We start from the raw sequence: 21,118 nt of genomic DNA on the forward strand, positions 1-21,118 counted from the left end.
GGAGGTATGTTGTTCTTAACAGTACCAGTACATGAATTTAACAGCAATACATTAAGATAATTTTTTTAGAAATCACAAAAAGAAAATCAGCTTTATTAATTTCAGAAATTTCAAAATTTCTGGAACTGTATTCAGAAATATCAAACTGCTTCATTTTTCCTGAATTTGAGTATTCTCCTACCAAACTGTAAGGGAAAGAAGTCTACTAGAACGTACAGACGTGTCCATTTTTCGAGGGCAATGGGGAGCTGCAGATCTATAATCACATCAGGGTTTGAGCGTAGGTTATCAGTGAGGAAATGACTTTTTTTCTCAGCAGCGACTAACATCCCCAAGAAGTGTCCAGGTTTTCTTCCATTTTTAGTAAAAGGGGCTGAAAGGCAACGTTATGATCATCTTTTCTGATCTGCTGTCTCATTAGAAGAGAGAAAAGGGCTTTGCTGCGTGGTGGTCACGGATCTCATAGTCGGGGAGAGGGAAGCCCTCCAGGAGGGGGATGCGATGCTCTAGCTGCTTGCTTGTGTCATTGTCGGACTGTTCTTTTCGTGTGTAAGCGTGGGTTCAGTAGGCCTAGAAACCCTCAACTCCATACAGATCGGTACAACAATAGTTTACTGAGGCAGACGAGCCTGTGCACGTGCGGTGTTTTTGCCCACGGTTGCGGTACATCCTTGACCCTTTTCCCCAGCAGCAGCCAGGATGGTGGTTCTGCGTCTACGTAAGTATGAGCAGACACAGAGAATTATCATGGCTGTTCATGGCACGTACCAGTATACAGAATATTTTCAGTGTATTTCATGATTAAAACGCAGCTTGGTTTTTGGCGGGTTTTTGGGGTTTTTTTGTTTCATTTGTTTTTTTTAATTCATCAAGGTTCTTCCTACATGTCCTTCCATTACAATGCATTGAAGTTTCTTGGAAGGGTTGGCAGTGTGGAGGCATGGCTAGCAAACCTGAGCAAAATTGGTTTAATTTGTTAACTTTTCCAACCTCCCTTAGTCTCTCAGTACAGCAACTTAAGCATTTTACAATTATGGAACATATTTGCCCATATTTGGGGTTTTGAATGGGAACATTCAGAGTATCTTCTGAATGAACACGATGACTTGGAAATGTCCCAGTTTTAGAGAGATGAGTGCTTCTGCAGGTATGCTAGTTTTTTTGTCTGCCAGCAATCATAACAGCAAATCGAACAGTTTTGAACCTGATTTTTCTCTTGCTTTGAAATCAGAAGTCATTCCCCTGCAATATATGAAGAGCTGCATAAACGCAAAACAAGTTGTTTCGGCACGAAGGCTTTGGTTAATGCTGCTGCTTAGAGAATCCCTATGAAACCTAACCTCTCAGGGCAGGGTCTCATGCTGTGCAACTTGACTTTGTTTGCTTGAATTGTTCTGAAGGTCATAGTCATAGGAACAAGGAAGAATTGCTGCTTTCTTACGCCCGTGTAAATTAAGGAACGGAGGAATTAATAGGGTCTCCGCTGTATCAGCTGTTAAATTTTACAAAATATATCAGAACTTCGAGACTTCAATTCCAACTCTAAATTTGATAAAGATTAACCAGTGGGTTCAAGAGGAGAGTGGGGACAGGAGCACAGCCAGACCAGCAGCACGATCCACAAGTGTCGTTTCTTTTGGAAAGAAGACTAGAAATGATGTGTGTTTGGGAGTCTCCTGTTTGGGGAAAAAATGTACTGGAAGTTAAACATGTGGTTGAGCTCTTTTATGAATAGGCAAGAACTGATGTTGAAAGAGCAGAGGGTAAGCACTGCCAATGGGTCTGGGACCCAACACAGGAGAATTTTAGGGATTCATTGTTGCAAGAAGTAAGAGATTGGTCCGTGGGGATGATTTTTGAGCCTTCAGTGCATCTTGCAGGGATGTCTTTTTCTCACTTCTTGCAACAAAGGAATATAGAGAACCCTGATTTCATCTTCACTGGCCTGTTGTAAATTAAATCCTCCTCCTACTGGGAATCCCTATCGTAAATTCACCCTGTGTGAAATAAATTTGAGTTCTTAGGAAATGAAGCATGGTAGTTTAATTCTTGCTCCCTTAGTGAGTAACCAGACACTGTCTTCAGGGCTGAAGCAAAGGCATGTGCGCAAACTGGGTTACCACCTCTTAGCCAGTGCATGGTAATTTTGCAAGGGTTAGCATTAAGTGATAGACGTGGGTTAAGAAGCGTGCTGGTGGACTTGGGAAATCCTGCAAATAATGAGGTTATTTAGTCCAAGAGAGATTGCGTCTTTATTTTGCATTCTTTGCTTTAAAGGAATAAAAATCAGCATGAAAAGCATCTCATTTGAATGATGAATCTCATAGTCCTCAAAAGAGTAGCCACTTAAGTTTAGCCAGAAAAAAATTATTATTTTCTCCTGAGGATTAGATTCTTGAGATACTCATCAATGCGTGCAAGAATATTACATCGCTGTCCTCTGGGTATAACCATTTCAATTTTTTTCTGCCCTATTCTGAAAACGGTCTGTGAGAATGAACCAATTCCCTGAATGAAATCTCATTTTCTCTGGCCTTTTCCCTGCTGAAGAACCCTACAAACACAGAAAAGAATTAAACAGAATAGAGGGAACAAAGTTACACTTTTTTATAAAAAAAAAAAATCCATGACTTGCTGTTACATGGCACTCAGTCAGAAATCTCATTTCTTATTATCAGCCAATTTGTAATAAGCGAACTGACATTTATATTTTGTAGTGCAAATAAGGTTACAAAACTGCCGTCAGGATTTTCCGCTGGCACCCGTGCGATGAGCAGTTAGCCTTGCGTTGGCAATCATCAGTAGTATGCGCAGTTGTAAAGCTGGTTTTAACGGCATGGCTGCACTGGTCTGTATCGGTTGGAGGCTATTCTCTGTGTTGCTTCGCTATGTTTGTTTGTGAAGAGACCTCAATGGGTGTCTTGGGTTGTTTGCTTCGCATTTCGCATAGTAGCGTCTGAGGCTTCTGCATCTGGGAATGTTTATTACATGGAGTCTGGACAGTGGTGCTCATTTTTAGAGGCACCGTATGTCAGGTTTCCATGTGCATGGCAGACGGCTCGCAGACAGGAGCGAGCTTTATGTTTGGATACCTTGAGCGAGACGCTGGGCGATAGCCTGCCTGGTAGTTTGGCAGTTCCACAGCATTAGAAGGAAACAGAAAACCCCGCTGGCAGAGAGCACGGGTTACACCCCGCTTCTGTTGGGTTTATATTTGTGATAATGACATAATCTCTTGGAGAAGGGAGGGAGGGAGTCTTCAGTCCTGCAACTTCTTATGCACGGGTGGTTGACGGTGCTTGCTGTTCTGTCTTGATGCCTCTTGGAACAGTTTATCAAAAGAGGAGATGAGATGGTTTGGGGGTTTTTCCCAAAAGATAACACCACCGTTGAGACAGGTTTGCTGAGTGGGTTCCTGTCATGTAGGTGACAGGCAACTCTGCTTAACTGTTAAAAACGCATAATCACGATGTGTCTCTTGGTGAAGTAACCATCGTACGTTACAGGGGTCGTCATCGCAATTAGCTATAACTGGTCATTTCGTGGAGATGCAAATGTTATGCATTTACACGTAGGCACCACCTTGCTCTGCATCACAAGAATCATCACGATTCTGCAGCCTGCTTATAAATTACCCATAAACTTCACCCCTGCAAATATTTTAAATGGACTAAGAAGGTTAACAGCTATCGTAGGGTATCTGAAGCTGTCATTGCTTGAATTAAAGTTGGGAGTCTTACTCAGAGCTTGCTGAAGTCCTTGGGAAGCCCAGGCCTTGATGGGCACTGACTCCTGTTGTCCTACCTGCAAGAATAGCTAGTGATAGAGATTCGTGGCCCTGAGAAATTTGTTTGAAGCCTCAAACTCTTTTCCTGGTAGTAGAGTGTGCACATCACGGAAATCACCCATCGTGTCTGGCAGTTGGAAGAGAAAAAGAAACAGAAAAATGATTTGGCTTGTAATGTTTAGCGATCTTCCCACCGCGTATCTTTGGGCGAGCGCAGGGTGGGATGTACCAGCAACGACAACGGTCAAGTTCGCGCTGTTGCATTGGAAGGCGCCAGCTTTCAGAGATGTAAATCCTGCTAAGTTTCATAAGCATCAGCTTGAATTTTAAAGTGCCTTCAGACATGAGAGACTACTAGTACAGTCTTCAGAAATGGAAATGAAGAACTCCACGTTCTTTTGGAGTTGGTGAGCATCCCCAGACAGAATTTTGCTTGGGATGAACTTATTGAACTAAATCCCCTGTTGATACCAGGGATGTTAGCGATGCCAAGGATGTTGTCTCTAGAGACGATGCACATCGAGGCTTTTTGGGTCGATGTAGCCATGATATGCTGTAAAGTCTGCGTAGAAGCGTCATACTGTAGGTTGCTTTATTTTAAATGACTTCTTGTTAATGTGTCCTTGTAAATTAACAGGATCTAGGTGATAGGTAAAAGATGTTGTTTCTTTCCCCGCGCTGTATTTATTATCTCATGCTATCAATAGATTTACAGTAATAGCAGGGGAAAGCTCTCTTTGAAACGAAACTGTCAACGTTTTATCCAGCAGCAGAGTAAAGTTTGATCAACAACATGTTCTGGACATCCAAAAATGTATTTTGTGTGCTGATTATACCCGTTGCTTGGAATCTTTATTTTAGAAAGAAAAGCTATCCAAAACCTATTGAAAGGAAATGTAATGTGGTCTGGAATGGTAGTTCCTTTGTACATCAATCCATTGGGGGTTACTCTTCCCTCCGATTGATTTATATCCCGTAGAGGACATCATTGGAAAAGCTGTGAGATTTCACCTTGTTTAGCTGGTAAGAAGGAAATGCTGCTGGGTTTTCTTGGGTGCGTGCTGTTGAGTTACTAGTACTGAGAATAGTAAAAGAAAGGAGAAAGCATAGTGAAAGTAGAAGAAATCATGACCTGCTATTGCTTTCTACCAGTCAGTCTCCTTAACCTTTCCACAGACAGCACCCTCATGTCAGTTGTTAATGAGTTTTGCATCAGAACTAGGCTACAGTACTAGGTGAGATGTGATGTTTTGGGAAGAAACAGTCATAGCAGTTAGATCTGAAAATTCAGAGAAGAGCTTTCAGTAGCTCACTTAGATTCCCAGAAGATGAAAATACGGATCCTTTAAGGCATACATCTCAAAGTCGCAGTTCTTGGTTTAAAAGCCAGTCTGCCTGAAGTCAAAAATAAAGAGCTTAAAGCATTGGTTTCATTGGAGGATTTAGGACTTCATGAGGCTCTCCATAATCGACTTGAAACTAGTAGCACTGCTGTAGTGTGGTACTCGTTTTCTGCATTGTTGGCGCAAAAATATCACTTCTTATAAAGAGCAGATGCTATTTCTGTTAAGATGCACATTTTCAAAATGTTTAGCATTCAGTATGTTCCTAAAGTTACAGTCAGATAACGGTTCTTTTTTTTATTTTTCTGTTTGTTTTGGGGTTTTTTTGTGAAGTCTGAAAGAACTGGCCTTTAAACAAACCTCCCAGCAAGAATGTTTCTGTACTCGATGAAGAGAGGAGTGAGTCAAGCTCTTTGCCTCCTCTTATTTGTATGTTTGGAAGTATTATCGGAATATGATAGTAAGGTGTTACTGTTGACGTCTGAATGTAGGTAGGCTGTGGATGTGGTAGGTCCGATTCTGAGCTGGATCACGTGGGCACAAGAGCTGTGCCAGAACTATAGAGAAAATCTGTGCTTTCTTCTCTTCCATTTTGGAAGCTCCATGGGAGGCGTGAAAAGGTATCTGTTATTTCCATGGTTTTGAATATATTTCTTTTACTAAAAGAATGGTTGCATGACTTTCTGCTATATGAAGAAAAAGGGCGAGGTAGAAAAATAACATGTACTAGTCAATATGCTGTGCCGGTCTTCCCAGTGCACTCTTCTGGCAGCCTTGTCTTGCTGGCAGGACACTGATAATGGAAATGGTAGTCCAATGTCATTGCTAGAGTATAGGCTGGGCATAGACTAGGCTGAATACTATTAAAGAAGCTATGCCAAGTTACAGGACTGAAAAATGAGAAAGTTAAGCGCCTGCACATCCTAAGTTCAAATAGAAACTTGTAAGGCCTTTTCCAGACCCGTAGAAATGACATAGGTGCTGTCACAGGAGCAGCTGAAGGGAAAGGAGGATGATTATCCTCATCAGGAAATGATGGTCCAAAAATGTGAGAGAGAGAAATTATCTAATCATCGTTCCTTCACTGATATACCCCAGTGAAGCTGTTTATATGTATGTCTGTGTGTATGTGTATGCATGTTAAAATAGAAAACTCTCCTGTAGTACGCTGGTTTTTGGTAGTATGACTGCCTTGTTGTTCCTTATATTACTGCATAGATCCAGCAAATCACACAACCCCAGTAAAGAATGTGTGGCCAGTTTTAGCTAATCTTTGATCAAATTTATAGATACTCCACAAGAAAGTGCATTCCTGATGCCTTGGACATTCAGACTGCTCCATGGAAAATGTAATTCCAAAGCTTATGGCAGATTTTAAGCTATTTTTATTTTTGTTACATATATTTTATAAAGGTATAATTTTGGAATTTACTCTGGATTGAATTTATATGCATCTATTCAGTGAGAAATCATGCCGGAAATTGCTGGTGAACAAACTTTCTAACAACTGCTGGTTTTGACAGGCTTGGAAGCATAACAGGAGTAGCCTTTCTGGTTTCCTCAATTCCTTCAGATTTCAAAAGAGCTTTTTGTCATTTTGGTTTGGCTTTTCAGGCTAACATGAACTCCAGTTCTTAATTTATGTGACCTTTGTGTACATCCTCAGAGTTGGTTCTGTTGTAGAGAGCTTGGAGGATTTATATTCAAATGAGTCCTCTTTTATCCTTTCAGTTCAGGTAGGAATAATATGAAATTCAGTGTTTATGCAGCAGTCTGAGAAAGGTCCCTTTGAGCTTGGTGGCAGTCTCTATTTATAAGATAGGTAAGCGAGGTGCACAGATTTAATGACGGGCCCAAGGTCACCCAGCAAGCCAGGAGTGAGGACAGTCTTTCTTGACGCCCTGTCCCCATTGCAGCAGCTGCAAGACTAAGTGTGTTGTTGAACGGAGCCTTTACATGTAAAGATTGTCTGGAACTTGCATTATTTCTAGAGCTGTACTGTACAAGATGTTCTATCACACAGAATCACTAAGGTTGGAAAGGACTATAAATGAATGAATACCAGATTATCGTGAGACAGAGCTCTGTCGTCATTGTAGTGACACTATTGGACGTTTTTGCCCGGGAGGAACATGTGGATGAAAAACACATTTGGAAATGTGTGTCTTATGTGCAACTTCAGTAGCGTACTGTGGATGTGAGTATTGTTTTTGATGTACGCACTGATTTGCACACACGTTCTGAGAATGTCTCTGTGTCGGTTTCTGAAAGGTCTAAGGAGGGAAGAACCGGGGAGCGTCCCTGGACAGAGGGAGAATAGATTATGGAGAAAGCACGCTGCAGAGCGCCGGGGGAACTCCAGCTGGTGTCCCTCCTCCCCTTACCCACTTTTCTGTCTCTGTCTTGAAAGTCCTCTCTTTTCTGGCAGCCACGTGAAGTGTGATATTTTCTTCCCAGCACACGAGACGGGAGGTCGGGCAAGGCCGCTTGCACAGAGGGTGGTGTCAGAAGTCTTCTCCGGTTTGTTTCTTTTCTCAGCAGCACCAGTCGTTATGTGTTGGCAACTGATGTTTTAGAGGCTTGGGGCAGGCCACGTGTATGTGGGGTAGGTGTGAGCGGAGGCCAGGGCGCAGTGCTAGCACAAAAAAGAAGGCAGAGTCTATCCTAAAAACGTGAGAACAGCTGGTCTGTAAAAGCTGTCTGTTCTGGCCCGGGGCAAACGGATAAGCATGTAAGTCTAAGAAAACTAGGTATTGGTTCCTTAGGAAAGTTTGCTTAACTAATACGCTTAATTTGCCAATGGTTATCTTTAAATTAGAGTTACAATCCTTTGCCTGATTACTTCAAGATGTTTTTTTTTTTATCCTGCAAGGACTCTCAAATCCCAGGAGAATCCCTTTAAACATCTGTTCTGCCTTCACTAGAGGTAGTGATGGGTGTCCGCTGTGGTACCATAATGAGAGATGGCTGCTTGGTTAACCATGATTCCTGTGTCCACCTGGTGCCATCTTTTTAATGTGAGCAGTTAAATGCATCCCATAAGCAAAATAAATGCACCCATTCAACATTCTGCAATGGGGCTCAGAGCTTGTTTTCCCAGCAAAGTCTCAATTTGAAAAGCTTAGAACGTGCACACAAGTATCGAACTTTTCAAAATGGTCATGTTCAGGATGCAGACATAGCCTTTTAGGACAAAGCATAATAAATACGTCCTTTTTATGTTAGATACCCTCATATGTTAGGAAACGTAAGGTGTAAGCAAAGCGCACAGAATCACTAAGGTTGGAAAAGACCTGTAAGATCATCAAGTCCAACCATCAACCCAACACCACCGTGCCCACTAAACCATGTGCCAGCAGTCTAGCCTAGTTTACAGTAGTAAATCCAAAATACTCTTTGAAACTATTACTGGTGGTTCACATAGTTGTAGCTAGGAATGGGAATTTGGTAGACATTTTCTTGGAATTTTCCAGGGAAATACCTAACAGTGAAATACGAACCAGAAGATTTCACCAATTCTCTGTTATTCAGTCTCAGCAGCTAAACGTTGCAAGTAACGTTCTCATCTGTGCGAACGCAGTGGTATGTTTTATTACTGTACTATGCTTAATGTTCTTTACTACTTCCAATCGAAGCTGGTTTAGCTTGCAGATTAGCGATATGTCAAAAAAATTGGAAGAAGTAGAAATAAAAATTTAAAAGCTACTCTTACAAATGCATCTTAGGATGCTTAAGTCAATACACTTTATTTTTGGCAAATCCGTTACTCCTAGCAATAAAGGTTCTGCAGTTGGGACTTCATTACCCATTCCATTAATGATCCGTTACGAGCCAGGATAACCCGACTCATTATTGTGAAGGCTATATTATCTCCGTGTTTTCGGAGCTGAGCTGAAGACATCTTGAAATAACAATATTAGAAACATAGTTCTTTGAGAAAATTTATCCGATATGTTTCAAAAACAGTTTTTTAAGTTAGAAGCTACCATTAGTCATATCCTGTGCCACTGCTAAGATTTCTTTAAAAAACAAACAAACAAAGAATGCAAAACAAAACCAAAACCAACACATTCCATCAGAAAGGTCTACATGGTCTTACCCCAAAACTCTGTGGGCTTATAAATAGATTTCACCTGTGTGCAAATAAGGATAACTTCTATCCAGTGTAATTCAATCCATAGTGTTTTAGGAGAATTAAATTAGCCTAAGGAAATCAGGTCAAGAATGATGTGCAGCATTATGCTGCTGTCACCACAACTGGTTCATTTTGTTAAAACCTGTTCAGCCACCAAAGTCGCCCTACTGGGGCACTGCAGAACCAGAAAGATCCGTTCACGCTGTCTCTGCTCGATCTGTCGTGCGGCTGTGGCCATAATGCTGGTTGGGGGGACGGTGGGGATGTTTGTGTTTTCTGTAGCTTAAAAAACCCAGTCTATCTGCTTAAACCCCTGCTATTTTGGTGCTCAGAACAATTTAGTTTATTTCTGAAAATGTGAAACTCATACTTGTAAGAGCTATTTTTTTCACTACTTTAAACATACGGACCGCTAAGGGCCTACTGTTACCTTAGTTTACGTTGTAACATCGAATTTCTTTTACATAGAATCTTGGGAAATCATAATGGCTTAAGCTCATGGTTTGGTGCAAGTGCAATGACTTATATGCATCCAGTGAAAATTATGGTAACTGCCTCGTGAAGGATAAAATTCCAAAATACTCAGTACTCATCTAATACTACTCTATTAAAATTGCCAGCCTGATTGAGTGATAGTTCTTGTTGTAAAGTTGTGTGACCTCGTGTATTACTTCTTTCTTATGTCTTTTACAAGAAGGTTCCGACCACCGCCTTTGGTTAAGTGCAAGGTCTTGCTGATGTGTAAAACACTGCTCCGGCATTATTTAGCAGACTGAGCTCTTCTCGGAATTTAGAGGAAAAATAAATTTCTGAGTCCTGAATGATTATAGATGAGAGTTGGATATAGCAGCTCCTCTCCGGGCAGGCAGGTTTGGGTGTCAGACCCCTCAGTTCTGCCCAAGTCATTTGTTTGGAGCTAATCCTATGTCTTCATCTGTAGCTTGATCGCAACGTCTGTTCATTTTTACCTACCTGGTTGGTCTCAGTAGAAAGGAAAGGAAAGGAAAGTAGAAAGGAAATAATGAGCTCTTGTTCCTGCTGTTGCACTGGGATTGTTCACGAAGGACTTGTTGGATTTGCAGCGTGTAGGCATTTCAGTGGAGACAGCTGGCTTTCCAGAAACCTCCTCGCTCCATGCCTCTCGCTGGGTGTCATTCCAGTATTTGCGTGGGACTGAGCGCTCCTGGATATCTGGCTGAGAAGCGTGTTCTGTAAGGCTGGTGAGACCAGCGCGGGGAAATGTTCTTTCTTCCTTTGCATTTTAGATGCGTTTTGAATACGAGCTTTACCAAAAGCTACCTTTTGAAGTGATTCTTCCTTTCTGCTTTCTGGGTGTCCTTCCTCTGCCCCCTCCTCTTTCTTGGGTTATTTTGAATGCTTTTCAAGAATTGGCCAGGATGAGGATGGCCCTCCAGTAACAAAAATGCAGGGAATGGACAACGAAATCATCTAATTATTGACATTCCGGTTCCCTTCATTCCTTAAATTTATGTGCCTGCTGACAAGAATTCAGTAAGAGGAATAAGTGAATGTAGATGTTTCTTTTATGAAAACGTGTTGGTGATGGATTTCAGGTCTGGACCTGAATCAAACTGAATTTCTCCAGAGTTTGCTGATCATTAAATTGGACTTGGAATCATGAGAAAGGGCGCTGGAAAACGTGGAGCTGTGTCTGAGTTCTCCCAAAGAAGAGGTGCAATTCAAGCAATACGTGTAAATAAAGGCTACCGCGTATTCCCATTTGATAGTCACGTTCTTGCTTTGCTGGAGGAATGGGTGCGGCTCCCTGGCTTAAATGGAAGTACGCTGTTGTGCCAGGTTCTCTCTGCTAATGCCAGTGGCCAATTTCTAGTATAAAGAAAGAAAAATAATGCTCCAGCATTACTCATCGTTGCTGCAGGTAGATGTCAGGCTAAGTGGCAAAATCTTTCACCGAGATATCAAGTAACGGAACTTTCACTGAGATATCGAGTAACGGAAAGTGTGGATAGCAGATTGCATTGCTGCGCTCCAAGGGGTCCGAAAGACCGACCTGGCTTCTAGTCTGGGCCCAGCTCTTCTAACCTGGGGGTGTAAAGCAGCCTGCCCGGTCCCGCCCAGTTGAAAGTAAGTCCTCCCTGCGTGCTCTGCAGAGCCACGACGGTGCCCTGGAGAAGGGCATCGCTGCGGGGATGGTGGCAGGGTTCTTCAGTTAGCAACCGTCTTCTCTCTTGAAGAGAGTCCGCTTAGGAATGAGTTTGAGAAAGGAGGAAATTCTTAACTGCTGGCTGAATCCTTTGTGCAGGCAAGCTAGGTTTGTAGATGAAAGGACTGAGTTTATATTCTGACCCTCTCAATAAGACATTAAATACTCAAGAGGAGCCGTGACATATGGGCAATGTTCCACATTTTCAGAGCATATTTCAGAATTAATTGTGCTGACAAAATTTTATAAAGAGCAGCTCCAGACTCTTTTCTTTTTGGCAACAGTCGGTTCTGGCTGCTGTCTAGCAGATGAACATGTTTTTCTGGTTTTATTATTTTGGGCTTGGCTCACATGCTTACTGTACAGATGATGGGGGGGGAAGGGGAGAATTACCTCCTTTCATTAACCAGACTTAAAATACTTGCAACAGTCAACAGCTTTTTAACGTGTTGCCCCGAGTGCCTGGGGAGTCAGGAGGGGCAACGGCAATAGGACTAGATAAGGAGCGGCAGGAGCGAAGCCTGGCATAGGATCCAGGCTGTGCTGTTGTTTGCAACCAATATAGATGGCTGTCCGGGATCCAGAGGGCTGAGGTCTAGTCCGGGGAGAATTCCAGCGTGGTTTAGTCTAGACTAAACATTTTTGGATGCACTGAGTCTATCGCTCTTGCTCAGACTCCTCTGCCAGGGGCTAATTGGAGCTGATGATCACCTACCCACAAGAATTGTGAATTCCATTTGGAAGGTACTTTTTTTTCTTTTCCTTTTTTAAAAAGCATTTTACAGGTTTTGGCAGGAGGATATTTTTGGCTCTGAAATTACAAAAATACTTTCAGCCTGGATTCAGGTATAAATGTTAATATTCTCCAGATTCCCTCATTTAAAAATGATGCCAATTACAAACAAACAAAAATCCACCCCTCTTTCCAATTTGGTTAGCCAAATTTACTTTCTCTTCCTTTCTTTTCAGACGTAAAAAGCTCTTTCCTTCAGGCCGTGCAATATGGAATGCCTTCTTTCGTTCTCGTTTTGATAGGCATTCGTTATATGTTTCTCCCACAAAATTTGCATGTTGTGGTAGGGCGAGATGGGTGGGATTTCCAAAGCACTCCCCCTCAGTCTAATGTTTCTCCTCTTTAAGCCAGCGGGATCAGTGTTAGGCTGACTCTGGGCCCGTTGGAAAGCTCAGTGTTGCTCAGACAGTTTGTGCTCATTCATTTCTTATCATACACTTCACGTGGAGGGACCACGAATGCTTTTACTTCATCCTGTGTTTTCAGCATATATTACTTGACAGGGTGAACAAAAGGAAGGCAATATGTAGTGTAATGTAATGAATTTTAGGAATTATTGCGTATTCCCTTTCAAATTTTATGATGAGATTTGAGGCGTCTTCTCTTCTCCACCCCATCTTCAACCTTGTCAGGAAGGGTATTGGAAGAAACCTTAAGGGCAGATATTTTCATGGTTGCTGATCAAACAAAGGGGTTTTTTTGGAGAAGAGATATCAAAAGGCAATCTTTTTTAAAATTAAGGGCATTTTTATGAGTTCTTTTGTGTATGTTTACATAATGCTAATTCAGAAACCATGAGATTTTGTAAAAGCCACGAAGTTTTTAATAATGCAGTTTTAATCAATGTACATTTCCAAATTCTTTTTAAATCAAAACCAGATGCAGAGGTAGAAGCGAGGGAGCTGCAGAACTGGCGAAACGTGGAAAACAGAAACTTTGCAAAGGAAGACTAGTCTTCAGGCTGCTGCCTCAAGAGATGGTATTTATAAGCATAAGGTAGCCTCGCAATGATTGGGGTGAGATGAAAAGTTGCTGTGTGATCAGATGTTTGGGTTGCAACAGTATTAAAGGTAAGACAAAAATACTTGCTGTTAGTAAAGAATTGGTGGGTAAGTGCGATACGGTATTTGGGACTTCAGCAGCCCTTGCATCTGATGAAATCCCCTGTTGCTGTTTTAAGTCTGAGTAGTTTTCTTTGAGATGACCACTCAGACTTCTCAATATACGGATCTCTCTGTTGCAAAAATCCACCTGAAACTGGTAAAAGTTTCAGGGCTCGGAGTTAAAAGATCTAATAATCACCGTTGCATACGTTACTATAAGAATCAGAAAATTATTGTCTTCTCTTTGTGTGGTGAAGTTCATTTCAATACTATTTCTGAAAGTCATAGCTCAACTGTTTGCTGGATGGGAAGAAACGCGGGCTCCAAGGAGAGTTGTCCTCACTTACTCAGGGTTTCATAATTTCTACGGTAAAGCCTATTTTGTCATGAGCCGGTGGGTTCTAGCTCCCGTTTTGTTACAGCTGTCGTACAGCTCTCTACTTGACTCAGCGGTCCTTCTGAGGGGAGTCGAGGCTCCCCGAGGAGCACGGACGGCAGCAAGGCGCCTTCTCGCGGGCCCAGGCAGGCTCCCTTCGAGCGCTCTGGGGTGGCGCGGAGGACGTGAGGCAGCATTGCCAAGGGTTTTGTCATCAATCTCATCAGCTTTGCCAGTAAGAATCCTGTTTCTTTGTTGGTTTGGGGTTTTTGTTCAGATTCCTGCTCCTCAGCTATAGGATCTATGGACCAATCCCCTCATGCTGCCAGTCAGTTTCAGAGGAAGATCCTCACTGCTTTTGAGGAAATTTCAATATGCTTTGTATAAATTGTGAACAAGCTTTCAGGAGCACTTGTAGCAAGACTTAAAATCACAAGGAGCGAAAACTCCCAATGTCCCGTATTCCTCTTGTCGCGGTTGGAGCCTCTGGAAGTCTTGAAATCTTCCACGCTTATTTCAGATCTCCTCTAGAGAGTTCTACAGGAGTCTTTGGAGTGGTCCAGCTCTTGCAGAGTAATCTTCTCCTGGAGGGTAGTATTCCTGCTTACTCCTGCCTTGTCTGTGCCGTCTCATTTCTTGGAAAGGCTTCTGAGAAAGTGCCAGCTGACCGACTCTAACAGGATCAGCCGTCCTCCAGTTTTGTAACCATCAGCTAGTTGGTTTTTTGGAAATGATCTGAGGAGGGGTGGATGAGGACTTGCAAGCAGTGCGGTGTTCTTTGAGAGGACTGCTGGATTTTTTGAGTAGTCTGCAGCCATGCTGACTGCATGATGCTGTCAGAAAGGCTGTGGGATCTGGCAGAAATCAAAAAATTTTTTTCAACGAGCTGAGCTAATTGCTTTCAGCGAGTCCCCAGACACTTGTGCAGTTGGTTGCTCTGTCTCCCGTAAGGTCTTTTAAGTGCTGAGTTTCATGAAGCTTAAACTTGTCCACGTGTTTGTTCAGTGTCTTTGCTAAGCATCCAACAGCGACCTTGAAATCGTATGTTATAACTGTATTTACAGTGCTTAACAACTTGTCGTCTTTCCCCTGGGTCTCCATATCGGGATTTGACTCCTTGGTGTTCATTCTATGCGTGAGGGAAATTGTTGAATGTAAGTACACACAAATAAGAAGTGAGATACAATGAGGATTTTTAGAAAACAAAAGCAAATTCTGGTTTCTAGACTGTCATCCGTCAGCCCAGACAGCAGTTCCTCTTGAGGCAACATCTCTCGGTCCTGTGGGCTTTTGACTCGCTTTTTGTGGATGGATGTCAAACGCCTGCACTGAACATGAAAGTCCCAGTAAACAGTTGAGATGTGCCTGCACGACTGTCTCACTCATTTCACCTGCCTTCCTCTGCCACTAGAATTTCTGCTGCCCGTCCTGTGTCCGACCAGTGTCAGCTGTCAGTCAGCAGGTCAGTAGAAAACAAGATGACGTTCAGTGTTGTTCGATGGAAGCCTTCAGTGCTGCAAGGCTGCGGAAAGTGCCGTTGTATCGTCAGGCCTTTATTCCTGTCTAGGAAAGGGGACGACGTGGTGGCTCCACAGATGATTGCAACTCTCTTTCTCTGGGATTAGGGCAACACAGAAGTTTTGCATAGCATAAAATGTGGCCGTATACTTTTGTGAAGGAGAGTACCTGGCTTTTCATGAAAGGCCAGATGAAAGTCAAGGTGAACGGCTACTGTTATAATTGAACTTTTTTTTTTTTTAAGAGTCCAAGGCTGATCTTTAAATAAAGCATTTGCACTCACTTGTAAGAGCTTACGCCAGCTGTGTGCCCTCTAATTACATTAGACCAAGAACTGAGGTCTTATTTAGGAACAGCACCAAATATTACAGGAGCTGTCAAGAGTGATTTCTTCTAAGCATGGATGCATAAGCTCAGCCTGTGCTGAAGTTAAGATGCATTTCGGCAGTAATTCTTTCACTCTCTGCTATGGTGTTATTTCAGTTGTGTCCTTTTAACAAGCAAATGGAAAATGCTGGAGAAATGCCCCATTAAAATACATCATGCCAGGATGAAAAATACCGGGTTCTTGCATTATTGTAAAAATGAGGATATAAAAGACCTAAACCAATAACCCAACGATAATTTCTTCTCAAATAGTAGAAACTATGACCCAAATAATATATATTAGCATCGCTCCATTAAAGTCAATGAATTTGTCTTGATTTAGACCAGCCCGAGTGTCTTAACAGATGTAGCAATCACTATTGTATTTACTATTGTACTGTTTTATGGAGAGAGGGCTGTCAAAAATGCAATAATGTTGAACTTTTTACTCATCTTAACTCATATGCATAATTCTAGTTCATCAGTTAATCATACCATTAATCATAGTTCATCAAAATGAAATATAAGATATTTAATATAATAATAATAATAATATACAATAATAAAATAATTCTTAATTTAAAGATGACCTTTTATGTTGAACTATGCTGGTGAAAAACCACATTTCTTATACAGTGCAAGCTGTATTTGGGAGATGTGCAAAGTATTTTTTCTTAAATAAACCTGGGGTAAAAAAAAGAAGCAATAAAATGTAGAAGAGGCCTTGTCACATGGTTTGAATTTACCTGGCCCATAGCCAGCAACGATAGATTTGATTTGTATACCAGCAGGTCACTGGAGACCATCGCATTTGTATTAAAATGCACTTAACTTTGTTCAAAGGCAGCAGATACAGATAGTGTGTGATCAGTTAGCAGTTTTAGGAGAATCACCCTCCAGAAATGGGCAAGAAAACTGCTGCATGCACCAATGTGTCCTGTTTTGCTGTTTCTTCTAACTTTTTTCCTTGATTTTTACTATACTTAAACACATTGCCTATTCTTAGTTCTTCCACAAGGGAAAGAAGACAATGTTTTACATCATCGTAATAAAAAATGAAATGCATTGCAACAGAATTAGTCCATTTATTAGAAAAAGGTTTTAAGGAACCAATAAATATAATTATTTTAACTAATACCATAAAGGAAACAGACCAGCGTGCTGGAGACTATTCATTGGCTCGTACTTTTGACTGACTTCATTACATTTTGCGTTGCAGGAATATACAACTAATTGGAATAGAAGACACACAAGTAGGTATTTTTGTTGGAGAAAATTCTGTAATCGGTTAAAACAGACAAAAACAGATTTCCCAAACCAAACATGAAATTCAATACGTTTTCCTTGCTTAAAATAGGCAGACGCTTTAAACTTGTAGGAGAGAGTTTATGAGCAGTACTCTTGCTGTGAAGTGGTGGGGCAGGCAGTGGGAGGATAGAAGGGACGAAGTCAAAAGGAGAACTGCCGGGTGTAGGAGTGAGATGGAGAAACCGTGAAGGGTTGGTTTTTTTCTTTTACAAAACAACTGCCAAGTACTTTCTTGACTTAAACAAATATTCTGAAGGGCCAGAGTGAGACATTTTGGGTAATTTTCTCACCTTAGTCCATGCCCTGGGATTTAAGTACAAAGCTGTGCTCAGCAAACTGAAAATATACGGCTATGCCTCTGAGATGCTCGTATTGAAAAATTACCTGAGTTCTAATATATAGACCAGGTTTTATGTTTTGTAGGTGGAAATGGAAGGAATCGAACTAGACGGAATCAGAGAGCAAAAGCTTTCACTGCGGGATTTCGGGATGCTGTTCTCACCAGCGGGAAGGGAAGACTGCGCGGAGAGGGAAGGCGGTACTCCCCTGCGGTATGCGAGCTCACGATACTTGTACTAGCAGATACCTTCAGAGACGGACGGGAGAGAGCAGCCACGCGTACGCGGTTCCCCCGGTTCTGCCCCTCTGCCCTGGGCGAAGCGGGGAGCCCTGGTGCTCTTGGCTGAGTGTCCTGGGGCTGTGGTCGAGTCGGATGCTGCAGCTGGGAATTAGTGGTTTGGGCCAGCTCTAGCTTTGCATTGGGTGTTGACTGTCTTGGATTTCCTTTATCTTCTCTGTTACAGCATTGGTGTGCGTTATAATAGTTTTATTTGCACAAGCACTGAATTAATCTTTTGTTTTACTTGGATGATTTCCCCTTTTACCCACGTTCCCTTCTACCTTGCTATCCCAGGAATCGATTTCTCTTGTTGAAGCAGCGGTGTCAGAATGTCAGTGGTTGCCCCTCTTAAGTCGGAGGCTTTACGTATCCAGAAGCCAACGTTCCCTTCTTCTTTTTTGTAATCTCCTTTAACGTATTGCCAACGTGTACGTCATTTCCATCTGCTGACACCTCCCTACTGCATGTTTCCATTTAGATAATGTGAAAGAAAACAAAGCCAGCAGACACCGCTGAAAGCACTGCTTTATCTGTGGAAAATGATCCTGCTCACTCTGAGCTGTCTAAATGTGAAGGTGTTTCTGCCTGGCTTCAGGGTCCCCCACATACCACGCGTTTGGCCGAGTGATTTCCAGAACAGACAGGGCATTACGTTGCACTTAAGAGGACAGCCAGAGGGACGGAGATTGGGAAGGGAATTGTCTACCGGAGAAGGTGGCAAAAGGGGTTAGAAGCGGAGAAGAGAGGAGAATGAACAAGCCTGGAAAAGAATGGATGGAGTGCACAGGGAAGAAGAGTGTAGGAGCCGCCGGAGGAAGCACAAGGATAATGGGGGGCTGCAAGAAAGGAATGGGAAGGGAGAAGCACGGATGGGGAAACAGTAACTTTACAACAGTAAAAATTCCAGAAATGGTGCTGGTATATGATCGGTACTTCTCTCTCCGTTGTTATCACGGGCTTCTCCCAAGTTAACCCCCCCCCCTTTCTGTGCCTTTTTTTTTTTGAAAGGCGGCGTGGTGAGGAATCTTCCAAACCTAACATGCTTAATCTCTTGTCTCAGAGTAAGTCAGAGGGAGTAATCTCTTTTAAAAAAAAAAAAATGCTTAGCACATTTGTTGTTTATTGCTATTTCTTCCTTTGTCTACGTCTTTAGTGTTCCAAATCCTTCAGAGTTTTGCCCTGGTTTTCCTTAGGAGCAGGATTAAACAGGCTAAAAGAATGCAGTGGTATAAAAAAAGATTAACAGGCAGGCGTTAGCCTCTTGGGAAAAGGAATTCCAGTAAGGAGCACTAAATTTTAGAATATCATAAAGCCTTCCTTTAAATTGGAAAGTTCTAATTTTAAGCTGCTGAAACCGATGAAGATCTTGGCCCTGTCTCAGCTGATCAGCTCCCCAGGGGCTCTTTTTCATCCTTCCTGCCTGTGACTTCATTAAATTGTTTGATTCTGAAGGGAAGCCTTGGAAAAAACCACCTTTATAGATATGTTTATAAATAGATAGCATAATATTTTTCCAGCAACCAATTGATGTTAATTAACAGAAAGGAGCAGCAGAGATGTACTTCATTTTTACAGAGCAGTAACTCATTTCAGGAGCAATCAAAATTTAAGGCTGATGATTATTACGGTGCAAACACAGAGGTGTCAGTTCTGTTATGCCTATCAGACTGGGCGTGAAATTCTTTGGCGCTAATAGCAATCAGGACAGAGTCATTCATGTATTAATAGAGAAATAGTATTTCCCTGTCTCCTTGCCCGGCTCTGTCCCTGGCTGGGTTTTGATGCTTAGACCACCCAGGCTCTGAGATGATTACTGCAGCTGAAGTCTAAATTCAGTTCCAGAGCATGGCCAAGAGGAGTAGGAGTGGCAGAATGAGTTACAAAATCAAAAAAAACCAATGAAACCTGAAGAGGCTACTACTGTTCTGTATCGCTGGGATGCGGCCAGGAGGACAAGATTCAAATGCTGCAGGAGAGCGGGTGAAGGAGAGTATAAACCTAGAGTTTACCCACCTAGTCTGGAGAGGATAAATACTAGATGGGGTGCAAGTGATTATGGATGAAGTGATCAGTGCTTACTTTTTCGTTCTTTCATCCTTTCATAGGTGATGAGAACAAAGATGAACCTGATGGAGTAAAAGGGCAATGGGCTTTGAACAGATGCTGACTAAACATCTGTGGGATCTTTAGGACCTGACAAGCATCGTATAATAAAAGGAAACGCTGAGGCAAGGTTTTCTAATGGGCTATGTATTTTGATGATTGCTAACCATGTCTGTAACATTGTGACGGGGAGGACAGTTCTATCCCAGCTTTAGGGAATGCCTAAGTGACTTCTGTGGTACGTGGGTTGAAGGCTGGTTGCCTTCTTTGTCTGGAGTAGATAGTGCTCAATTTTACCAGCAGCCAACATGAGTAGAGGACTAGGGAAAAAAGTGATGATTCAGCTTGGCAAATTCTGAGTTTGTGTTAATCCAGGATCCAAAGTGTTTAACATAAGTGATTTTGTGTTATTAGTGGGATGGGAGTTATGGGTGGGGTGTGTGACGTGCATACAGCTGCTGTAGGAGAGGCATAGAGATGTTACCTTGGGACAGAAAGCCCTTTGCACGTTACGTGGCAGAATATTTGTCATGTGTGGGACAGTAAGAGCACGTTAATCTTCCTCCCTTTTCCATCCTCAGGCTTCAACCCGTTCTTGCCAAGGGAGACTGGAGACTGCTATTGGCATCGTCCCGGGCTCTGTGCAGAAGGAGTTGTCTTGCATCCCTCCCCAGCAGAAAACAATCCATTTTCTAGTTTGTGCCTTTCTTGTGGGAAGAACGAATTCTGTGCGACTGTCACAGCTTCCCTTTGTTCTGACTTGACAGGGGAGTTGAGACTTTTCTTTTAAATCAATAACCTAAGAGAAGAAATCATTGCTGGCCACGGAAACGAGAGAAAATCAATGACTGTGTCTTGTGCAAAGGGAAGAGGCAGGAGCAGCAAAGCCGCCTCAGCAGCTCTACCCCGTGTTAGTCTGTAGTGCAGAATTGCATCCATCGGGCTCTCCTGCTCCTGCGAGGGGCTGGGGCTGTCTTCCTTTGGTTTATGGCCGTATGAATATTAATTTACCAAGGCACGTGTAGCAAAATTGACCTCAGTGGGGGCGGAGGAGGTCAGTCGATTTGAAAAAAATCCGGAACTTATTGAAGTTTACTGGATTGAGGCCATCAGATTCATCTATTGGTGTGTGTCAGAGAACAGGAGTGCCTTGGTGGGGAAAAAGGGGATGGGAATTGCTCCAAGTCTTGTTTGCTTGAATTTTCACGAGCAGCATCTGATCTAGTTTTGCAGAGCTAATGCAAGGATTTCTGAAGTAATCATCCCAGTGAGGGTGAGGGGGACCCCAAAACCTGGTGTGCACTGGGAGCAGTCTGGAATCCATTCTTTTATGTAAAATCAAAACTGACAGTCGGGTCTGTCCCTTATCTGAGTCCCCTAGGACATTAACATATAGCTCTGAGTGTTTGTATGTGATGGCATGTGAACTTGCAGAAGAGTTACTTTCAGTTAGTTAGGAGGGCGAATCATCAAAAAACATGA

Source organism: Gavia stellata, chromosome 19 (genome assembly GCF_030936135.1).
Source record: "Gavia stellata isolate bGavSte3 chromosome 19, bGavSte3.hap2, whole genome shotgun sequence".
Classification (NCBI taxonomy): Eukaryota; Metazoa; Chordata; class Aves; order Gaviiformes; family Gaviidae; genus Gavia; species Gavia stellata.